General features: G+C 33.6%; 10 non-coding genes across 10 annotated transcripts; all 10 read left to right on the forward strand.

Annotated features, from left to right (window-relative positions):
- Window positions 1-1,194: 1,194 nt before the first annotated feature.
- On the forward strand, window positions 1,195-1,303 carry TRNAL-CAA (transfer RNA leucine (anticodon CAA)). Its single transcript has 2 exons — window positions 1,195-1,232; window positions 1,258-1,303. It is a non-coding gene; the product is annotated as a tRNA-Leu (tRNA).
- A 2,197-nt stretch (window positions 1,304-3,500) lies between these two features.
- Window positions 3,501-3,609, forward strand: TRNAL-CAA (transfer RNA leucine (anticodon CAA)). Its single transcript has 2 exons — window positions 3,501-3,538; window positions 3,564-3,609. It is a non-coding gene; the product is annotated as a tRNA-Leu (tRNA).
- A 1,045-nt stretch (window positions 3,610-4,654) lies between these two features.
- TRNAL-CAA (transfer RNA leucine (anticodon CAA)) lies at window positions 4,655-4,763 on the forward strand. The gene is made up of 2 exons: window positions 4,655-4,692; window positions 4,718-4,763. It is a non-coding gene; the product is annotated as a tRNA-Leu (tRNA).
- Window positions 4,764-6,960: 2,197 nt separating this feature from the next.
- TRNAL-CAA (transfer RNA leucine (anticodon CAA)) lies at window positions 6,961-7,069 on the forward strand. Its single transcript has 2 exons — window positions 6,961-6,998; window positions 7,024-7,069. It is a non-coding gene; the product is annotated as a tRNA-Leu (tRNA).
- Window positions 7,070-10,419: 3,350 nt separating this feature from the next.
- Window positions 10,420-10,528, forward strand: TRNAL-CAA (transfer RNA leucine (anticodon CAA)). The gene is made up of 2 exons: window positions 10,420-10,457; window positions 10,483-10,528. It is a non-coding gene; the product is annotated as a tRNA-Leu (tRNA).
- A 2,197-nt stretch (window positions 10,529-12,725) lies between these two features.
- TRNAL-CAA (transfer RNA leucine (anticodon CAA)) lies at window positions 12,726-12,834 on the forward strand. The gene is made up of 2 exons: window positions 12,726-12,763; window positions 12,789-12,834. It is a non-coding gene; the product is annotated as a tRNA-Leu (tRNA).
- Window positions 12,835-13,879: 1,045 nt separating this feature from the next.
- TRNAL-CAA (transfer RNA leucine (anticodon CAA)) lies at window positions 13,880-13,988 on the forward strand. The gene is made up of 2 exons: window positions 13,880-13,917; window positions 13,943-13,988. It is a non-coding gene; the product is annotated as a tRNA-Leu (tRNA).
- Window positions 13,989-19,643: 5,655 nt separating this feature from the next.
- On the forward strand, window positions 19,644-19,752 carry TRNAL-CAA (transfer RNA leucine (anticodon CAA)). Its single transcript has 2 exons — window positions 19,644-19,681; window positions 19,707-19,752. It is a non-coding gene; the product is annotated as a tRNA-Leu (tRNA).
- A 1,044-nt stretch (window positions 19,753-20,796) lies between these two features.
- On the forward strand, window positions 20,797-20,905 carry TRNAL-CAA (transfer RNA leucine (anticodon CAA)). The gene is made up of 2 exons: window positions 20,797-20,834; window positions 20,860-20,905. It is a non-coding gene; the product is annotated as a tRNA-Leu (tRNA).
- A 2,196-nt stretch (window positions 20,906-23,101) lies between these two features.
- TRNAL-CAA (transfer RNA leucine (anticodon CAA)) lies at window positions 23,102-23,210 on the forward strand. Its single transcript has 2 exons — window positions 23,102-23,139; window positions 23,165-23,210. It is a non-coding gene; the product is annotated as a tRNA-Leu (tRNA).
- Window positions 23,211-23,667: the final 457 nt, after the last annotated feature.

Consider the following 23,667-nt stretch of genomic DNA (forward strand, 5'->3'; position numbering starts at 1 on the left):
AAACCCTAACAGGAAGCAGGTTTGGACATACTGATGTGCTTGTCAGGATGGCCGAGTGGTCTGAGGCACCAGACTCAAGGTTCTACTCTTTCAGTTAATGGTAATTCTGGTCTCTGTAAAGAGGTATAGGTTTAAATCCCACTTCTGACAATATTTTCTTGCTCTTTGGTTATGTTTTACACTCAAAATGACCGACATTGAGAGGTATGCTCAGGACATCCACTGTCTTACAATCTTTCCTCTCCCAGACATTGATATCTTGATCCCATTTATTTCTAAGCAATATGAAGCACAATGATTGAATGAATTAAAGGGCATATAAACTTTTAAAGACCTAAGAATTGATCGATTTTCCCATCTGCATTCCAATCAAGATCAAATTACATTAGAGTTAAATTAATTAAATTATTCTTAAATGATAAAGACAATATGATTAGTTTTAAAATTCTAAAGTTCAGTTCATATAGAAATTGGCTATTGAAATAATGTATTACATAGAAACAGAATTTGATGGCAGATAAGAACCACTTGGCCCATGTAGTCTGCTCCTTTTCATGTATCCTTTAGGCAACTTCAACCATATTTGCTCCTTACATTTCTCTTAAGGATATTCTTATGCCTATCCGAAGCGTGTTTAAATTGTTTCACCGTTTAGCTTCAACAAGATTGGATGGGAGGCTTTTCTATTTATCAACTACCCTTTCTGTGAAGTAATTTTTCTTCAAATTTCCTCTAAGTCTACCTCCCTCCAGTTTCAGTGCATGTCCTCGTGTTCTTGTACATCTCTTCCTTTGAAGAATAAGTATTGTTTGCACAACATTCTTTTAGTATTCAGTAATCTAAACATAAAACACAATAATAATTGGCATCGAAAGTATTTTAAGGCTCTTAGACTTTACATATAACATGATATACAATTTACTTCTAAGACAAACTAATCTGTTCTGCTAGGATGAAGACCTTAGTAAAGGGTGGCAACAGTAATTTTGAAGGATAACACTTTAGCTTGAGCCATTTTTCCTAAATAATGTTATTTTAGAAACAGCTTTTAGAGGAAATGCATTAATCTAAGATCTTGATTTAATGACCCCTTTTTCAACAAGTCCAAATTATTTGTCAAAATCACAATCAAAAATATAAATAGTAAATTGATAAACCCTAACAGACAGCAGGTTTGGACATACTGATGTGCTTGTCAGGATGGCCAAGCGGTCTAAGGCGCCAGACTCAAGATTCTACTCTTCCAGTTAATGGGAATTCTGGTCTCTGTAAAGAGGCGTGGGTTCAAATCCCACTTCTGACAATATTTTCTTTCTCTTTGGTTATGTTTTACACTCAAAATGACCGACATTGAGAAGTATGCTCAGGACATCCACAGTCTTTCAATCTTTCCTCTCCCAGACATTGATATCTTGATCCCATTTATTTCTAAGCAATATGAAGCACAATGATTGAATGAATTAAAGGGCATAGAAACTGTTAAAGACCTAAGAATTGTTCGATTTTCCCATCTACATTCCAATCAAGATCAAATTACATTAGACTTAAATTAATTAAATTATTCTTAAATGATAAAGACACTATGATTAGTTTTAAAATTCTAAAGTTCAGTTCATGTAGAAATTGACTGTTGAAATAATGTTTTACATAGAAACAGAATTTGATGGCAGATAAGAACCACTTGGCCCACGTAGTCTGCTCCTTTTCATGTATCCTTTAGGCAACTTCAATCCTTTTTGCTACTTACATTTCTCTTAAGGATATTCTTATGCCTATCTGAAGCGTGTTTAAATTGTTTCACCATTTAGCTTCAACAACATCGGATGGGAGGCTTTTCTATTTATCAATTACCCTTTCTGTGAAGTAATTTTTCTTCAAATTTCCTGGAAGACTACCTCCCTTCAGTTTCAGTGCATGTCCTCTTGTTCTTGTACATCTCTTCCTTTGAAGAATAAGTATTGCTTGCACAACATTCTTTTAGTATTCAGTAATCTAAACATAAAACACAAGAATAATTGGCATCGAAAGTATTTTAAGGCTCTTAGACTTTACATATAACGTGCTATACAATTTACTTCTAAGACAAACTAATCTGTTCTGCTAGGATGAAGACCTTAGTAAAGGGTGGCAACAGTAATTTTGAAGGATAACACTTTAGCTTGAGCCATTTTTCCTAAATAATGTTATTTAAGAAACAGCTTTTAGAGGAAATGCATTAATCGAAGATCTTGATTTAATGAACCCTTTTTCAACAAGTCGAAATTATTTGTCAAAATCACAATCAAAAATATAAATAGTAAAATGATAAACCCTAACAGGAAGCAGGTTTGGACATACTGATGTGCTTGTCAGGATGGCCGAGTGGTCTGAGGCACCAGACTCAAGGTTCTACTCTTTCAGTTAATGGTAATTCTGGTCTCTGTAAAGAGGTATAGGTTTAAATCCCACTTCTGACAATATTTTCTTGCTCTTTGGTTATGTTTTACACTCAAAATGACCGACATTGAGAGGTATGCTCAGGACATCCACTGTCTTACAATCTTTCCTCTCCCAGACATTGATATCTTGATCCCATTTATTTCTAAGCAATATGAAGCACAATGATTGAATGAATTAAAGGGCATATAAACTTTTAAAGACCTAAGAATTGATCGATTTTCCCATCTGCATTCCAATCAAGATCAAATTACATTAGAGTTAAATTAATTAAATTATTCTTAAATGATAAAGACAATATGATTAGTTTTAAAATTCTAAAGTTCAGTTCATATAGAAATTGGCTATTGAAATAATGTATTACATAGAAACAGAATTTGATGGCAGATAAGAACCACTTGGCCCATGTAGTCTGCTCCTTTTCATGTATCCTTTAGGCAACTTCAACCATATTTGCTCCTTACATTTCTCTTAAGGATATTCTTATGCCTATCCGAAGCGTGTTTAAATTGTTTCACCGTTTAGCTTCAACAAGATTGGATGGGAGGCTTTTCTATTTATCAACTACCCTTTCTGTGAAGTAATTTTTCTTCAAATTTCCTCTAAGTCTACCTCCCTCCAGTTTCAGTGCATGTCCTCGTGTTCTTGTACATCTCTTCCTTTGAAGAATAAGTATTGTTTGCACAACATTCTTTTAGTATTCAGTAATCTAAACATAAAACACAATAATAATTGGCATCGAAAGTATTTTAAGGCTCTTAGACTTTACATATAACATGATATACAATTTACTTCTAAGACAAACTAATCTGTTCTGCTAGGATGAAGACCTTAGTAAAGGGTGGCAACAGTAATTTTGAAGGATAACACTTTAGCTTGAGCCATTTTTCCTAAATAATGTTATTTTAGAAACAGCTTTTAGAGGAAATGCATTAATCTAAGATCTTGATTTAATGACCCCTTTTTTAACAAGTCCAAATTATTTGTCAAAATCACAATCAAAAATATAAATAGTAAATAGATAAACCCTAACAGACAGCAGGTTCGGACATACTGATGTGCTTGTCAGGATGGCCGAGCGGTCTAAGGCGCCAGACTCAAGATTCTACTCTTCCAGATAATGGGAATTCTGGTCTCTGTAAAGAGGCGTGGGTTCAAATCCCACTTCTGACAATATTTTCTTGCTCTTTGGTTATGTTTTACACTCAAAATGACCGACATTGAGAAGTATGCTCAGGACATCCACAGTCTTTCAATCTTTCCTCTCCCAGACATTGATATCTTGATCCCATTTATTTCTAAGCAAAATGAAGCACAATGATTGAATGAAATAAAGGGCATAGAAACTTTTAAAGACCTAAGAATTGATCGATTTTCCCATCTACATTCCAATCAAGATCAAATTACATTAGAGTTAAATTAATTAAATTATTCTTAAATGATAAAGACACTATGATTAGTTTTAAAATTCTAAAGTTCAGTTCATGTAGAAATTGGCTATTGAAATAATGTATTACATAGAATCAGAATTTGATGGCAGATAAGAACCACTTGGCCCACGTAGTCTGCTCCTTTTCATGTATCCTTTAGGCAACTTCAACCCTATTTGCTCCTTACATTTCTCTTAAGGATATTCTTATGCCTATTCGAAGCGTGTTTAAATTGTTTCACCATTTAGCTTCAACAACATCGGATGGGAGGCTTTTCTATTTATCAACTACCCTTTCTGTGAAGTAATTTTTCATCAAATTTCCTCTAAGTCTACCTCCCTCCAGTTTCAGTGCATGTCCTCGTGTTCTTGTACATCTCTTCCTTTGAAGGGATAAGTATTGTTTGCACAACATTCTTTTAGTATTCAGTAATCTAAACATAAAACACAAGAATAATTGGCATTGAAAGTATTTTAAGGCTCTTAGACTTTACATATAACGTGATATGCAATTTACTTCTAAGACAAACTAATCTGTTATGCTAGGATGAAGACCTTAGTAAAGGGTGGCAACAGTAATTTTGAAGGATAACACTTTAGCTTGAGCAATTTTTCCTAAATAATGTTATTTAAGAAACAGCTTTTAGAGGAAATGCATAAATCTAAGATCTTGATTTAATGACCCCTTTTTCAACAAGTCCAAATTATTTGTCAAAATCACAATCAAAAATATAAATAGTAAAATGATAAACCCTAACAGGAAGCAGGTTCGGATATACTGATGTGCTTGTCAGGATGGCCGAGTGGTCTAAGGCACCAGACTCAAGATTCTACTCTTCCAGTTAATGGGAATTCTGGTTTCTGTAAAGAGGCGTGGGTTCAAATCCCACTTCTGACAATATTTTCTTTCTCTTTGGTTATGATTTACACTCAAAATGACCGACATTGAGAAGTATGCTCAGGACATCCACAGTCTTTCAATCTTTCCTCTCCCAGACATTGATATCTTGATCCCATTTATTTCTAAGCAATGTGAAGTGCAATGATTGAATGAATTAAATTGCATAGAAACTGTTAAACACCTAAGAATTGATCAATTTTCCCATCTACATTCCAATCAAGGTCAAATTATATTAGACTTAAATTAATTAAATTATTCTTAAATGATAAAGACACTATGATCAGTTTTAAAATTCTAAAGTTCAGTTCATATAGAAAGTGGCTATTGAAATAATGTATTACATAGAAACAGAATTTGATGGCAGATAAGAACCACTTGGCCCATGTAGTCTGCTCCTTTTCATGTATCCTTTAGGCAACTTCAACCCTGTTTGCTCCTTACATTTCTCTTAAGGATATTCTTATGCCTATCCGAAGCGTCTTCAAATTGTTTCACCATTTAGCTTCAACAACATCGGATGGGAGTCTTTTCTTTTTATCAACTCCCCTTTCTGTGAAGTAATTTTTCTTCAAATTTCCTCTAAGTCTACCTCCCTCCAGTTTCAGTGCATGTCCTCTTGTTCTTGTACATCTCTTCCTTTGAAGAATAAGTATTGCTTGCACAACATTCTTTTAGTATTCAGTAATCTAAACATAAAACACAAGAATAATTGGCATCGAAAGTATTTTAAGGCTCTTAGACTTTACATATAACGTGCTATACAATTTACTTCTAAGACAAACTAATCTGTTCTGCTAGGATGAAGACCTTAGTAAAGGGTGGCAACAGTAATTTTGAAGGATAACACTTTAGCTTGAGCCATTTTTCCTAAATAATGTTATTTAAGAAACAGCTTTTAGAGGAAATGCATTAATCGAAGATCTTGATTTAATGAACCCTTTTTCAACAAGTCGAAATTATTTGTCAAAATCACAATCAAAAATATAAATAGTAAAATGATAAACCCTAACAGGAAGCAGGTTTGGACATACTGATGTGCTTGTCAGGATGGCTGAGTGGTCTGAGGCACCAGACTCAAGGTTCTACTCTTTCAGTTAATGGTAATTCTGGTCTCTGTAAAGAGGTATAGGTTTAAATCCCACTTCTGACAATATTTTCTTGCTCTTTGGTTATGTTTTACACTCAAAATGACCGACATTGAGAGGTATGTTCAGGACATCCATTGTCTTACAATCTTTCCTCTCCCAGACATTGATATCTTGATCCCATTTATTTCTAAGCAATATGAAGCACAATGATTGAATGAATTAAAGGGCATATAAACTTTTAAAGACCTAAGAATTGATCGATTTTCCCATCTGCATTCCAATCAAGATCAAATTACATTAGAGTTAAATTAATTAAATTATTCTTAAATGATAAAGACAATATGATTAGTTTTAAAATTCTAAAGTTCAGTTCATATAGAAATTGGCTATTGAAATAATGTATTACATAGAAACAGAATTTGATGGCAGATAAGAACCACTTGGCCCATGTAGTCTGCTCCTTTTCATGTATCCTTTAGGCAACTTCAACCATATTTGCTCCTTACATTTCTCTTAAGGATATTCTTATGCCTATCCGAAGCGTGTTTAACTTGTTTCACCGTTTAGCTTCAACAAGATTGGATGGGAGGCTTTTCTATTTATCAACTACCCTTTCTGTGAAGTAATTTTTCTTCAAATTTCCTCTAAGTCTACCTCCCTCCAGTTTCAGTGCATTTCCTCGTGTTCTTGTACATCTCTTCCTTTGAAGAATAAGTATTGTTTGCACAACATTCTTTTAGTATTCAGTAATCTAAACATAAAACACAATAATAATTGGCATCGAAAGTATTTTAAGGCTCTTAGACTTTACATATAACATGATATACAATTTACTTCTAAGACAAACTAATCTGTTCTGCTAGGATGAAGACCTTAGTAAAGGGTGGCAACAGTAATTTTGAAGGATAACACTTTAGCTTGAGCCATTTTTCCTAAATAATGTTATTTTAGAAACAGCTTTTAGAGGAAATGCATTAATCTAAGATCTTGATTTAATGACCCCTTTTTCAACAAGTCCAAATTATTTGTCAAAATCACAATCAAAAATATAAATAGTAAATTGATAAACCCTAACAGACAGCAGGTTTGGACATACTGATGTGCTTGTCAGGATGGCCGAGCGGTCTAAGGCGCCAGACTCAAGATTCTACTCTTCCAGTTAATGGGAATTCTGGTCTCTGTAAAGAGGCGTGGGTTCAAATCCCACTTCTGACAATATTTTCTTTCTCTTTGGTTATGTTTTACACTCAAAATGACCGACATTGAGAAGTATGCTCAGGACATCCACAGTCTTTCAATCTTTCCTCTCCCAGACATTGATATCTTGATCCCATTTATTTCTAAGCAATATGAAGCACAATGATTGAATGAATTAAAGGGCATAGAAACTGTTAAAGACCTAAGAATTGTTCGATTTTCCCATCTACATTCCAATCAAGATCAAATTACATTAGACTTAAATTAATTAAATTATTCTTAAATGATAAAGACACTATGATTAGTTTTAAAATTCTAAAGTTCAGTTCATGTAGAAATTGACTGTTGAAATAATGTTTTACATAGAAACAGAATTTGATGGCAGATAAGAACCACTTGGCCCACGTAGTCTGCTCCTTTTCATGTATCCTTTAGGCAACTTCAATCCTATTTGCTACTTACATTTCTCTTAAGGATATTCTTATGCCTATCCGAAGCGTGTTTAAATTGTTTCACCATTTAGCTTCAACAACATCGGATGGGAGGCTTTTCTATTTATCAATTACCCTTTCTGTGAAGTAATTTTTCTTCAAATTTCCTGGAAGACTACCTCCCTTCAGTTTCAGTGCATGTCCTCTTGTTCTTGTACATCTCTTCCTTTGAAGAATAAGTATTGCTTGCACAACATTCTTTTAGTATTCAGTAATCTAAACATAAAACACAAGAATAATTGGCATCGAAAGTATTTTAAGGCTCTTAGACTTTACATATAACGTGCTATACAATTTACTTCTAAGACAAACTAATCTGTTCTGCTAGGATGAAGACCTTAGTAAAGGGTGGCAACAGTAATTTTGAAGGATAACACTTTAGCTTGAGCCATTTTTCCTAAATAATGTTATTTAAGAAACAGCTTTTAGAGGAAATGCATTAATCGAAGATCTTGATTTAATGAACCCTTTTTCAACAAGTCGAAATTATTTGTCAAAATCACAATCAAAAATATAAATAGTAAAATGATAAACCCTAACAGGAAGCAGGTTTGGACATACTGATGTGCTTGTCAGGATGGCCGAGTGGTCTGAGGCACCAGACTCAAGGTTCTACTCTTTCAGTTAATGGTAATTCTGGTCTCTGTAAAGAGGTATAGGTTTAAATCCCACTTCTGACAATATTTTCTTGCTCTTTGGTTATGTTTTACACTCAAAATGACCGACATTGAGAGGTATGCTCAGGACATCCACTGTCTTACAATCTTTCCTCTCCCAGACATTGATATCTTGATCCCATTTATTTCTAAGCAATATGAAGCACAATGATTGAATGAATTAAAGGGCATATAAACTTTTAAAGACCTAAGAATTGATCGATTTTCCCATCTGCATTCCAATCAAGATCAAATTACATTAGAGTTAAATTAATTAAATTATTCTTAAATGATAAAGACAATATGATTAGTTTTAAAATTCTAAAGTTCAGTTCATATAGAAATTGGCTATTGAAATAATGTATTACATAGAAACAGAATTTGATGGCAGATAAGAACCACTTGGCCCATGTAGTCTGCTCCTTTTCATGTATCCTTTAGGCAACTTCAACCATATTTGCTCCTTACATTTCTCTTAAGGATATTCTTATGCCTATCCGAAGCGTGTTTAAATTGTTTCACCGTTTAGCTTCAACAAGATTGGATGGGAGGCTTTTCTATTTATCAACTACCCTTTCTGTGAAGTAATTTTTCTTCAAATTTCCTCTAAGTCTACCTCCCTCCAGTTTCAGTGCATGTCCTCGTGTTCTTGTACATCTCTTCCTTTGAAGAATAAGTATTGTTTGCACAACATTCTTTTAGTATTCAGTAATCTAAACATAAAACACAATAATAATTGGCATCGAAAGTATTTTAAGGCTCTTAGACTTTACATATAACATGATATACAATTTACTTCTAAGACAAACTAATCTGTTCTGCTAGGATGAAGACCTTAGTAAAGGGTGGCAACAGTAATTTTGAAGGATAACACTTTAGCTTGAGCCATTTTTCCTAAATAATGTTATTTTAGAAACAGCTTTTAGAGGAAATGCATTAATCGAAGATCTTGATTTAATGAACCCTTTTTCAACAAGTCGAAATTATTTGTCAAAATCACAATCAAAAATATAAATAGTAAAATGATAAACCCTAACAGGAAGCAGGTTTGGACATACTGATGTGCTTGTCAGGATGGCCGAGTGGTCTGAGGCACCAGACTCAAGGTTCTACTCTTTCAGTTAATGGTAATTCTGGTCTCTGTAAAGAGGTATAGGTTTAAATCCCACTTCTGACAATATTTTCTTGCTCTTTGGTTATGTTTTACACTCAAAATGACCGACATTGAGAGGTATGCTCAGGACATCCACTGTCTTACAATCTTTCCTCTCCCAGACATTGATATCTTGATCCCATTTATTTCTAAGCAATATGAAGCACAATGATTGAATGAATTAAAGGGCATATAAACTTTTAAAGACCTAAGAATTGATCGATTTTCCCATCTGCATTCCAATCAAGATCAAATTACATTAGAGTTAAATTAATTAAATTATTCTTAAATGATAAAGACAATATGATTAGTTTTAAAATTCTAAAGTTCAGTTCATATAGAAATTGGCTATTGAAATAATGTATTACATAGAAACAGAATTTGATGGCAGATAAGAACCACTTGGCCCATGTAGTCTGCTCCTTTTCATGTATCCTTTAGGCAACTTCAACCATATTTGCTCCTTACATTTCTCTTAAGGATATTCTTATGCCTATCCGAAGCGTGTTTAAATTGTTTCACCGTTTAGCTTCAACAAGATTGGATGGGAGGCTTTTCTATTTATCAACTCCCCTTTCTGTGAAGTAATTTTTCTTCAAATTTCCTCTAAGTCTACCTCCCTCCAGTTTCAGTGCATGTCCTCGTGTTCTTGTACATCTCTTCCTTTGAAGAATAAGTATTGTTTGCACAACATTCTTTTAGTATTCAGTAATCTAAACATAAAACACAATAATAATTGGCATCGAAAGTATTTTAAGGCTCTTAGACTTTACATATAACATGATATACAATTTACTTCTAAGACAAACTAATCTGTTCTGCTAGGATGAAGACCTTAGTAAAGGGTGGCAACAGTAATTTTGAAGGATAACACTTTAGCTTGAGCCATTTTTCCTAAATAATGTTATTTTAGAAACAGCTTTTAGAGGAAATGCATTAATCTAAGATCTTGATTTAATGACCCCTTTTTCAACAAGTCCAAATTATTTGTCAAAATCACAATCAAAAATATAAATAGTAAATTGATAAACCCTAACAGACAGCAGGTTTGGACATACTGATGTGCTTGTCAGGATGGCCAAGCGGTCTAAGGCGCCAGACTCAAGATTCTACTCTTCCAGTTAATGGGAATTCTGGTCTCTGTAAAGAGGCGTGGGTTCAAATCCCACTTCTGACAATATTTTCTTTCTCTTTGGTTATGTTTTACACTCAAAATGACCGACATTGAGAAGTATGCTCAGGACATCCACAGTCTTTCAATCTTTCCTCTCCCAGACATTGATATCTTGATCCCATTTATTTCTAAGCAATATGAAGCACAATGATTGAATGAATTAAAGGGCATAGAAACTGTTAAAGACCTAAGAATTGTTCGATTTTCCCATCTACATTCCAATCAAGATCAAATTACATTAGACTTAAATTAATTAAATTATTCTTAAATGATAAAGACACTATGATTAGTTTTAAAATTCTAAAGTTCAGTTCATGTAGAAATTGACTGTTGAAATAATGTTTTACATAGAAACAGAATTTGATGGCAGATAAGAACCACTTGGCCCACGTAGTCTGCTCCTTTTCATGTATCCTTTAGGCAACTTCAATCCTTTTTGCTACTTACATTTCTCTTAAGGATATTCTTATGCCTATCCGAAGCGTGTTTAAATTGTTTCACCATTTAGCTTCAACAACATCGGATGGGAGGCTTTTCTATTTATCAATTACCCTTTCTGTGAAGTAATTTTTCTTCAAATTTCCTGGAAGACTACCTCCCTTCAGTTTCAGTGCATGTCCTCTTGTTCTTGTACATCTCTTCCTTTGAAGAATAAGTATTGCTTGCACAACATTCTTTTAGTATTCAGTAATCTAAACATAAAACACAAGAATAATTGGCATCGAAAGTATTTTAAGGCTCTTAGACTTTACATATAACGTGCTATACAATTTACTTCTAAGACAAACTAATCTGTTCTGCTAGGATGAAGACCTTAGTAAAGGGTGGCAACAGTAATTTTGAAGGATAACACTTTAGCTTGAGCCATTTTTCCTAAATAATGTTATTTAAGAAACAGCTTTTAGAGGAAATGCATTAATCGAAGATCTTGATTTAATGAACCCTTTTTCAACAAGTCGAAATTATTTGTCAAAATCACAATCAAAAATATAAATAGTAAAATGATAAACCCTAACAGGAAGCAGGTTTGGACATACTGATGTGCTTGTCAGGATGGCCGAGTGGTCTGAGGCACCAGACTCAAGGTTCTACTCTTTCAGTTAATGGTAATTCTGGTCTCTGTAAAGAGGTATAGGTTTAAATCCCACTTCTGACAATATTTTCTTGCTCTTTGGTTATGTTTTACACTCAAAATGACCGACATTGAGAGGTATGCTCAGGACATCCACTGTCTTACAATCTTTCCTCTCCCAGACATTGATATCTTGATCCCATTTATTTCTAAGCAATATGAAGCACAATGATTGAATGAATTAAAGGGCATATAAACTTTTAAAGACCTAAGAATTGATCGATTTTCCCATCTGCATTCCAATCAAGATCAAATTACATTAGAGTTAAATTAATTAAATTATTCTTAAATGATAAAGACAATATGATTAGTTTTAAAATTCTAAAGTTCAGTTCATATAGAAATTGGCTATTGAAATAATGTATTACATAGAAACAGAATTTGATGGCAGATAAGAACCACTTGGCCCATGTAGTCTGCTCCTTTTCATGTATCCTTTAGGCAACTTCAACCATATTTGCTCCTTACATTTCTCTTAAGGATATTCTTATGCCTATCCGAAGCGTGTTTAAATTGTTTCACCGTTTAGCTTCAACAAGATTGGATGGGAGGCTTTTCTATTTATCAACTACCCTTTCTGTGAAGTAATTTTTCTTCAAATTTCCTCTAAGTCTACCTCCCTCCAGTTTCAGTGCATGTCCTCGTGTTCTTGTACATCTCTTCCTTTGAAGAATAAGTATTGTTTGCACAACATTCTTTTAGTATTCAGTAATCTAAACATAAAACACAATAATAATTGGCATCGAAAGTATTTTAAGGCTCTTAGACTTTACATATAACATGATATACAATTTACTTCTAAGACAAACTAATCTGTTCTGCTAGGATGAAGACCTTAGTAAAGGGTGGCAACAGTAATTTTGAAGGATAACACTTTAGCTTGAGCCATTTTTCCTAAATAATGTTATTTTAGAAACAGCTTTTAGAGGAAATGCATTAATCTAAGATCTTGATTTAATGACCCCTTTTTTAACAAGTCCAAATTATTTGTCAAAATCACAATCAAAAATATAAATAGTAAATAGATAAACCCTAACAGACAGCAGGTTCGGACATACTGATGTGCTTGTCAGGATGGCCGAGCGGTCTAAGGCGCCAGACTCAAGATTCTACTCTTCCAGATAATGGGAATTCTGGTCTCTGTAAAGAGGCGTGGGTTCAAATCCCACTTCTGACAATATTTTCTTGCTCTTTGGTTATGTTTTACACTCAAAATGACCGACATTGAGAAGTATGCTCAGGACATCCACAGTCTTTCAATCTTTCCTCTCCCAGACATTGATATCTTGATCCCATTTATTTCTAAGCAAAATGAAGCACAATGATTGAATGAAATAAAGGGCATAGAAACTTTTAAAGACCTAAGAATTGATCGATTTTCCCATCTACATTCCAATCAAGATCAAATTACATTAGAGTTAAATTAATTAAATTATTCTTAAATGATAAAGACACTATGATTAGTTTTAAAATTCTAAAGTTCAGTTCATGTAGAAATTGGCTATTGAAATAATGTATTACATAGAATCAGAATTTGATGGCAGATAAGAACCACTTGGCCCACGTAGTCTGCTCCTTTTCATGTATCCTTTAGGCAACTTCAACCCTATTTGCTCCTTACATTTCTCTTAAGGATATTCTTATGCCTATTCGAAGCGTGTTTAAATTGTTTCACCATTTAGCTTCAACAACATCGGATGGGAGGCTTTTCTATTTATCAACTACCCTTTCTGTGAAGTAATTTTTCATCAAATTTCCTCTAAGTCTACCTCCCTCCAGTTTCAGTGCATGTCCTCGTGTTCTTGTACATCTCTTCCTTTGAAGGGATAAGTATTGTTTGCACAACATTCTTTTAGTATTCAGTAATCTAAACATAAAACACAAGAATAATTGGCATTGAAAGTATTTTAAGGCTCTTAGACTTTACATATAACGTGATATGCAATTTACTTCTAAGACAAACTAATCTGTTATGCTAGGATGAAGACCTTAGTAAAGGGTGGCAACAGTAATTTTGAAGGATAACACTTTAGCTTGAGCAATTTTTCCTAAATAATGTTATTTAAGAAACAGCTTTTAGAGGAAATGCATAAATCTAAGATCTTGATTTAATGACCCCTTTTTCAACAAGTCCAAATTATTTGTCAAAATCACAATCAAAAATATAAATAGTAAAATGATAAACCCTAACAGGAAGCAGGTTCGGATATACTGATGTGCTTGTCAGGATGGCCGAGTGGTCTAAGGCACCAGACTCAAGATTCTACTCTTCCAGTTAATGGGAATTCTGGTTTCTGTAAAGAGGCGTGGGTTCAAATCCCACTTCTGACAATATTTTCTTTCTCTTTGGTTATGATTTACACTCAAAATGACCGACATTGAGAAGTATGCTCAGGACATCCACAGTCTTTCAATCTTTCCTCTCCCAGACATTGATATCTTGATCCCATTTATTTCTAAGCAATGTGAAGTGCAATGATTGAATGAATTAAATTGCATAGAAACTGTTAAACACCTAAGAATTGATCAATTTTCCCATCTACATTCCAATCAAGGTCAAATTATATTAGACTTAAATTAATTAAATTATTCTTAAATGATAAAGACACTATGATCAGTTTTAAAATTCTAAAGTTCAGTTCATATAGAAAGTGGCTATTGAAATAATGTATTACATAGAAACAGAATTTGATGGCAGATAAGAACCACTTGGCCCATGTAGTCTGCTCCTTTTCATGTATCCTTTAGGCAACTTCAACCCTGTTTGCTCCTTACATTTCTCTTAAGGATATTCTTATGCCTATCCGAAGCGTCTTCAAATTGTTTCACCATTTAGCTTCAACAACATCGGATGGGAGTCTTTTCTTTTTATCAACTCCCCTTTCTGTGAAGTAATTTTTCTTCAAATTTCCTCTAAGTCTACCTCCCTCCAGTTTCAGTGCATGTCCTCTTGTTCTTGTACATCTCTTCCTTTGAAGAATAAGTATTGCTTGCACAACATTCTTTTAGTATTCAGTAATCTAAACATAAAACACAAGAATAATTGGCATCGAAAGTATTTTAAGGCTCTTAGACTTTACATATAACGTGCTATACAATTTACTTCTAAGACAAACTAATCTGTTCTGCTAGGATGAAGACCTTAGTAAAGGGTGGCAACAGTAATTTTGAAGGATAACACTTTAGCTTGAGCCATTTTTCCTAAATAATGTTATTTAAGAAACAGCTTTTAGAGGAAATGCATTAATCGAAGATCTTGATTTAATGAACCCTTTTTCAACAAGTCGAAATTATTTGTCAAAATCACAATCAAAAATATAAATAGTAAAATGATAAACCCTAACAGGAAGCAGGTTTGGACATACTGATGTGCTTGTCAGGATGGCCGAGTGGTCTGAGGCACCAGACTCAAGGTTCTACTCTTTCAGTTAATGGTAATTCTGGTCTCTGTAAAGAGGTATAGGTTTAAATCCCACTTCTGACAATATTTTCTTGCTCTTTGGTTATGTTTTACACTCAAAATGACCGACATTGAGAGGTATGCTCAGGACATCCACTGTCTTACAATCTTTCCTCTCCCAGACATTGATATCTTGATCCCATTTATTTCTAAGCAATATGAAGCACAATGATTGAATGAATTAAAGGGCATATAAACTTTTAAAGACCTAAGAATTGATCGATTTTCCCATCTGCATTCCAATCAAGATCAAATTACATTAGAGTTAAATTAATTAAATTATTCTTAAATGATAAAGACAATATGATTAGTTTTAAAATTCTAAAGTTCAGTTCATATAGAAATTGGCTATTGAAATAATGTATTACATAGAAACAGAATTTGATGGCAGATAAGAACCACTTGGCCCATGTAGTCTGCTCCTTTTCATGTATCCTTTAGGCAACTTCAACCATATTTGCTCCTTACATTTCTCTTAAGGATATTCTTATGCCTATCCGAAGCGTGTTTAAATTGTTTCACCGTTTAGCTTCAACAAGATTGGATGGGAGGCTTTTCTATTTATCAACTCCCCTTTCTGTGAAGTAATTTTTCTTCAAATTTCCTCTAAGTCTACCTCCCTCCAGTTTCAGTGCATGTCCTCGTGTTCTTGTACATCTCTTCCTTTGAAGAATAAGTATTGTTTGCACAACATTCTTTTAGTATTCAGTAATCTAAACATAAAACACAATAATAATTGGCATCGAAAGTATTTTAAGGCTCTTAGACTTTACATATAACATGATATACAATTTACTTCTAAGACAAACTAATCTGTTCTGCTAGGATGAAGACCTTAGTAAAGGGTGGCAACAGTAATTTTGAAGGATAACACTTTAGCTTGAGCCATTTTTCCTAAATAATGTTATTTTAGAAACAGCTTTTAGAGGAAATGCATTAATCTAAGATCTTGATTTAATGACCCCTTTTTCAACAAGTCCAAATTATTTGTCAAAATCACAATCAAAAATATAAATAGTAAATTGATAAACCCTAACAGACAGCAGGTTTGGACATACTGATGTGCTTGTCAGGATGGCCGAGCGGTCTAAGGCGCCAGACTCAAGATTCTACTCTTCCAGTTAATGGGAATTCTGGTCTCTGTAAAGAGGCGTGTGTTCAAATCCCACTTCTGACAATATTTTCTTTCTCTTTGGTTATGTTTTACACTCAAAATGACCGACATTGAGAAGTATGCTCAGGACATCCACAGTCTTTCAATCTTTCCTCTCCCAGACATTGATATCTTGATCCCATTTATTTCTAAGCAATATGAAGCACAATGATTGTATGAATTAAAGGGCATAGAAACTGTTAAAGACCTAAGAATTGTTCGATTTTCCCATCTACATTCCAATCAAGATCAAATTACATTAGACTTAAATTAATTAAATTATTCTTAAATGATAAAGACACTATGATTAGTTTTAAAATTCTAAAGTTCAGTTCATGTAGAAATTGACTGTTGAAATAATGTTTTACATAGAAACAGAATTTGATGGCAGATAAGAACCACTTGGCCCACGTAGTCTGCTCCTTTTCATGTATTCTTTAGGCAACTTCAATCCTATTTGCTACTTACATTTCTCTTAAGGATATTCTTATGCCTATCCGAAGCGTGTTTAAATTGTTTCACCATTTAGCTTCAACAACATCGGATGGGAGGCTTTTCTATTTATCAATTACCCTTTCTGTGAAGTAATTTTTCTTCAAATTTCCTGGAAGACTACCTCCCTTCAGTTTCAGTGCATGTCCTCTTGTTCTTGTACATCTCTTCCTTTGAAGAATAAGTATTGCTTGCACAACATTCTTTTAGTATTCAGTAATCTAAACATAAAACACAAGAATAATTGGCATCGAAAGTATTTTAAGGCTCTTAGACTTTACATATAACGTGCTATACAATTTACTTCTAAGACAAACTAATCTGTTCTGCTAGGATGAAGACCTTAGTAAAGGGTGGCAACAGTAATTTTGAAGGATAACACTTTAGCTTGAGCCATTTTTCCTAAATAATGTTATTTAAGAAACAGCTTTTAGAGGAAATGCATTAATCGAAGATCTTGATTTAATGAACCCTTTTTCAACAAGTCGAAATTATTTGTCAAAATCACAATCAAAAATATAAATAGTAAAATGATAAACCCTAACAGGAAGCAGGTTTGGACATACTGATGTGCTTGTCAGGATGGCCGAGTGGTCTGAGGCACCAGACTCAAGGTTCTACTCTTTCAGTTAATGGTAATTCTGGTCTCTGTAAAGAGGTATAGGTTTAAATCCCACTTCTGACAATATTTTCTTGCTCTTTGGTTATGTTTTACACTCAAAATGACCGACATTGAGAGGTATGCTCAGGACATCCACTGTCTTACAATCTTTCCTCTCCCAGACATTGATATCTTGATCCCATTTATTTCTAAGCAATATGAAGCACAATGATTGAATGAATTAAAGGGCATATAAACTTTTAAAGACCTAAGAATTGATCGATTTTCCCATCTGCATTCCAATCAAGATCAAATTACATTAGAGTTAAATTAATTAAATTATTCTTAAATGATAAAGACAATATGATTAGTTTTAAAATTCTAAAGTTCAGTTCATATAGAAATTGGCTATTGAAATAATGTATTACATAGAAACAGAATTTGATGGCAGATAAGAACCACTTGGCCCATGTAGTCTGCTCCTTTTCATGTATCCTTTAGGCAACTTCAACCATATTTGCTCCTTACATTTCTCTTAAGGATATTCTTATGCCTATCCGAAGCGTGTTTAAATTGTTTCACCGTTTAGCTTCAACAAGATTGGATGGGAGGCTTTTCTATTTATCAACTACCCTTTCTGTGAAGTAATTTTTCTTCAAATTTCCTCTAAGTCTACCTCCCTCCAGTTTCAGTGCATGTCCTCGTGTTCTTGTACATCTCTTCCTTTGAAGAATAAGTATTGTTTGCACAACATTCTTTTAGTATTCAGTAATCTAAACATAAAACACAATAATAATTGGCATCGAAAGTATTTTAAGGCTCTTAGACTTTACATATAACATGATATACAATTTACTTCTAAGACAAACTAATCTGTTCTGCTAGGATGAAGACCTTAGTAAAGGGTGGCAACAGTAATTTTGAAGGATAACACTTTAGCTTGAGCCATTTTTCCTAAATAATGTTATTTAAGAAACAGCTTTTAGAGGAAATGCATAAATCTAAGATCTTGATTTAATGACCCCTTTTTCAACAAGTCCAAATTATTTGTCAAAATCACAATCAAAAATATAAATAGTAAAATGATAAACCCTAACAGGAAGCAGGTTTGGACATACTGATGTTCTTGTCAGGATGGCCGAGCGGTCTAAGACACCAGACTCAAGATTCTACTCTTCCAGTTAATGGGAATTCTGGTCTCTGTAAAGAGGCATAGGTTCAAATCCTTATTCTGACAATATTTTCTTACTCTTTGGTTATGTTTTACACTCAAAATGACCGACATTGAAAAGTATGCTCAGGACATCCACAGTCTTTCAATCTTTCCTCTCCCAGAAATTGATATCTTGATCCCATTTATTTCTCAGCAATATGAAGCACAATGATTGAATGAATTAAAGGGCATAGAAACTTTTAAAGACCTAAGAATTGATCGATTTTCCCATCTACATTCCAATCAAGATCAAATTACATTAGACTTAAATTAATTAAATTATTCTTAAATGATAAAGACACTATGATTAGTTTTAAAATTCTAAAGTTCAGTTCATGTAGAAATTGGCGGTTGAAATAATGTTTTACATAGAAACAGAATTTGATGGCAGATAAGAACCACTTGGCCCACGTAGTCTGCTACTTTTCATGTATCCTTTAGGCAACTTCAACCCTATTTGCTCCTTACATTTCTTTTAAGGATATTCTTATGCCTATCCCAAGCGTATTTAAATTGTTTCACCATTTAGCTTCAACAACATCGGATGGGAGGCTTTTCTATTTATCAATTACCCTTTCTGTGAAGTAATTTTTCTTCAAATTTCCTCTAAGTCTACCTCCCTTCAGTTTCAGTGCATGTCCTCATGTTCTTGTACATCTCTTCCTTTGAAGAATAAATATTGTTTGCACAACATTCTTTTAGTATTCAGTAATATAAACATAAAACACAAGAATAATTGGCATCGAAAGTATTTTAAGGCTCTTAGACTTTACATATAACAAGATATTCAATTTTCTTCTAAGACAAACTAATCTGTTCTGCTAGGATGAAGACCTTAGTAAAGGGTGGCAACAGTAATTTTGAAGGATAACACTTTAGCTTGAGCCATTTTTCCTAAATAATGTTATTTTAGAAACAGCTTTTAGAGGAAATGCATTAATCTAAGATCTGGATTTATGACCCCTTTTTCAACAAGTCCAAATTATTTGTCAAAATCACAATCAAAAATATAAATAGTAAATTGATAAACCCTAACAGACAGCAGGTTCGGACATACTGATGTGCTTGTCAGGATGGCCGAGCGGTCTAAGGCGCCAGACTCAAGATTCTACTCTTCCAGTTAATGGGAATTCTGGTCTCTGTAAAGAGGCATGGGTTCAAATCCCACTTCTGACAATATTTTCTTGCTCTTTGGTTATGTTTTACACTCAAAATGACCGACATTGAGAAGTATGCTCAGGACATCCACAGTCTTTCAATCTTTCCTCTCCCAGACATTGATATCTTGATCCCATTTATTTCTAAGCAATATGAAGCACAATGATTGAATGAATTAAAGGGCATAGAAACTTTTAAAGACCTAAGAATTGATCGATTTTCCCATCTACATTCCAATCAAGATCAAATTACATTAGAGTTAAATTAATTAAATTATTCTTAAATGATAAAGACACTATGATTAGTTTTAAAATTCTAAAGTTCAGTTCATGTAGAAATTGGCTATTGAAATAATGTATTACATAGAATCAGAATTTGATGGCATATAAGAACCACTTGGCCCATGTAGTCTGCTCCTTTTCATGTATCCTTTAGGCAACTTCAACCCTATTTGCTCCTTACATTTCTCTTAAGGATATTCTTATGCCTATGCGAAGCGTGTTTAAATTGTTTCACCGTTTAGCTTCAACAACATCAGATGGGAGGCTTTTCTATTTATCAACTACCCTTTCTGTGAAGTAATTTTTCATCAAATTTCCTCTAAGTCTACCTCCCTCCAGTTTCAGTGCATGTCCTCGTGTTCTTGTACATCTCTTCCTTTGAAGAATAAGTATTGTTTGCACAACATTCTTTTAGTATTCAGTAATCTAAACATAAAACACAAGAATAATTGGCATTGAAAGTATTTTAAGGCTCTTAGACTTTACATATAACGTGATATACAATTTACTTCTAAGACAAACTAATCTGTTATGCTAGGATGAAGACCTTAGTAAAGGGTGGCAACAGTAATTTTGAAGGATAACACTTTAGCTTGAGCCATTTTTCCTAAATAATGTTATTTAAGAAACAGCTTTTAGAGGAAATGCATAAATCTAAGATCTTGATTTAATGACCCCTTTTTCAACAAGTCCAAATTATTTGTCAAAATCACAATCAAAAATATAAATAGTAAAATGATAAACCCTAACAGGAAGCAGGTTCGGATATACTTATGTGCTTGTCAGGATGGCCGAGTGGTCTAAGGCGCCAGACTCAATATTCTACTCTTCCAGTTAATGGGAATTCTGGTCTCTGTAAAGAGGCGTGGGTTCAAATCCCACTTCTGACAATATTTTCTTACTCTTTGGTTATGATTTACACTCAAAATGACCGACATTGAGAAGTATGCTCAGGACATCCACAGTCTTTCAATCTTTCCTCTCACAGACATTGATATCTTGATCCCATTTATTTCTAAGCAATGTGAAGTGCAATGATTGAATGAATTAAATTGCATAGAAACTGTTAAACACCTAAGAATTGATCAATTTTCCCATCTACATTCCAATCAAGGTCAAATTACATTAGACTTAAATTAATTAAATTATTCTTAAATGATAAAGACACTATGATCAGTTTTAAAATTCTAAAGTTCAGTTCATATAGAAAGTGGCAATTGAAATAATGTATTACATAGAAACAGAATTTGATGGCAGATAAGAACCACTTGGCCCATGTAGTCTGCTCCTTTTCATGTATCCTTTAGGCAACTTCAACCCTGTTTGCTCCTTACATTTCTCTTAAGGATATTCTTATGCCTATCCGAAGCGTGTTTAAATTGATTCACCATTTAGCTTCAACAACATCGGATGGGAGGCTTTTCTTTTTATCAACTCCCCTTTCTGTGAAGTAATTTTTCTTCAAATTTCCTCTAAGTCTACCTCCCTCCAGTTTCAGTGCATGTCCTCGTGTTCTTGTACATCTCTTCCTTTGAAGAATAAGTATTGCTTGCACAACATTCTTTTAGTATTCAGTAATCTAAACATAAAACACAAGAATAATTGGCATCGAAAGTATTTTAAGGCTCTTAGACTTTACATATAACATGCTATACAATTTACTTCTAAGACAAACTAATCTGTTCTGCTAGGATGAAGACCTTATTAAAGGGTGGCAACAGTAATTTTGAAGGATAACACTTTAGCTTGAGCCATTTTTCCTAAATAATGTTATTTAAGAAACAGCTTTTAGAGGAAATGCATTAATCGAAGATCTTGATTTAATGAACCCTTTTTCAACAAGTCGAAATTATTTGTCAAAATCACAATCAAAAATATAAATAGTAAAATGATAAACCCTAACAGGAAGCAGGTTTGGACATACTGATGTGCTTGTCAGGATGGCCGAGCGGTCTGAGGCGCCAGACTCAAGGTTCTACTCTTCCAGTTAATGGGAATTCTGGTCTTTGTAAAGAGGCGTAGGTTCAAATCCCACTTCTGATAATATATTTTTGCTCTTTGGTTATGTTTTACACTCAAAATGACTGACATTGAGAAGTATGCTCAGGACATCCACAGTCTTCAATCTTTCCTCTCCCAGGCATTGATATCTTGATCCCATTTATTTCTAAGCAATATGAAGCCCAATGATTGAATGAATTAAAGGGTATAGAAACTGTTAAAGACCTAAGAATTGATCGATTTTCCCATCTACATTCCAATCAAGATCAAATTACATTAGAGTTAAATTAATTTAATTATTCTTAAATGATAAAGACACTATGATTAGTTTTAAAATTCTAAAGTTCAGTTCATATAGAAATTGGCTATTGAAATAATGTATTACATAGAAACAGAATTTGATGGCAGATAAGAACCACTTGGCCCATGTAGTCTGCTCCTTTTCATGTATCCTTTAGGCAACTTCAACCATATTTGCTCCTTACATTTCTCTTAAGGATATTCTTATGCCTATCCGAAGTGTGTTTAAATTGTTTCACCGTTTAGCTTCAACAAGATTGGATGGGAGGCTTTTCTATTTATCAACTACCCTTTCTGTGAAGTAATTTTTCTTCAAATTTCCTCTAAGTCTACCTCCCTCCAGTTTCAGTGCATGTCCTCGTGTTCTTGTACATCTCTTCCTTTGAAGAATAAATATTGTTTGCACAACATTCTTTTAGTATTCAGTAATATAAACATAAAACACAAGAATAATTGGCATCGAAAGTATTTTAAGGCTCTTAGACTTTACATATAACAAGATATTCAATTTTCTTCTAAGACAAACTAATCTGTTCTGCTAGGATGAAGACCTTAGTAAAGGGTGGCAACAGTAATTTTGAAGGATAACACTTTAGCTTGAGCCATTTTTCCTAAATAATGTTATTTAAGAAACAGCTTTTAGAGGAAATGGATGAATCTAAGATCTTGATTTAATGACCCCTTTTTCAACAAGTCCAAATTATTTGTCAAAATCACAATCAAAAATATAAATAGTAAAATGATAAACCCTAACAGGAAGCAGGTTCGGACATACTGATGTGCTTGTCAGGATGGCCGAGTGGTCTAAGGCGCCAGACTCAAGATTCTACTCTTCCAGTTAATGGGAATTCTGGTCTCTGTAAAGAGGCGTGGGTTCAAATCCCACTTCTGACAATATTTTCTTACTCTTTGGTTATGATTTACGCTCAAAATGACCGACATTGAGAAGTATGCTCAGGACATCCACAGTCTTTCAATCTTTCCTCTCCCAGACATTGATATCTTGATCCCATTTATTTCTAAGCAATATGAAGCACAATGATTGAATGAATTAAAGGGCATAGAAACTTTTAAAGACCTAAGAATTGATCGATTTTCCCATCTGCATTCCAATCAAGATCAAATTACATTAGAGTTAAATTAATTAAATTATTCTTAAATGATAAGGACACTATGATTAGTTTTAAAATTCTAAAGTTCAGTTCATATAGAAATTGGCTATTGAAATAATGTATTACATAGAAACAGAATTTGATGGCAGATAAGAACCACTTGGCCCATGTAGTCTGCTCCTTTTCATGTATCCTTTAGGCAACTTCAACCATATTTGCTCCTTACATTTCTCTTAAGG

Source organism: Taudactylus pleione, unplaced genomic scaffold (genome assembly GCF_031769625.1).
Source record: "Taudactylus pleione unplaced genomic scaffold, aTauple2 ptg000612l, whole genome shotgun sequence".
Lineage (NCBI taxonomy): Eukaryota > Metazoa > Chordata > Amphibia > Anura > Myobatrachidae > Taudactylus > Taudactylus pleione.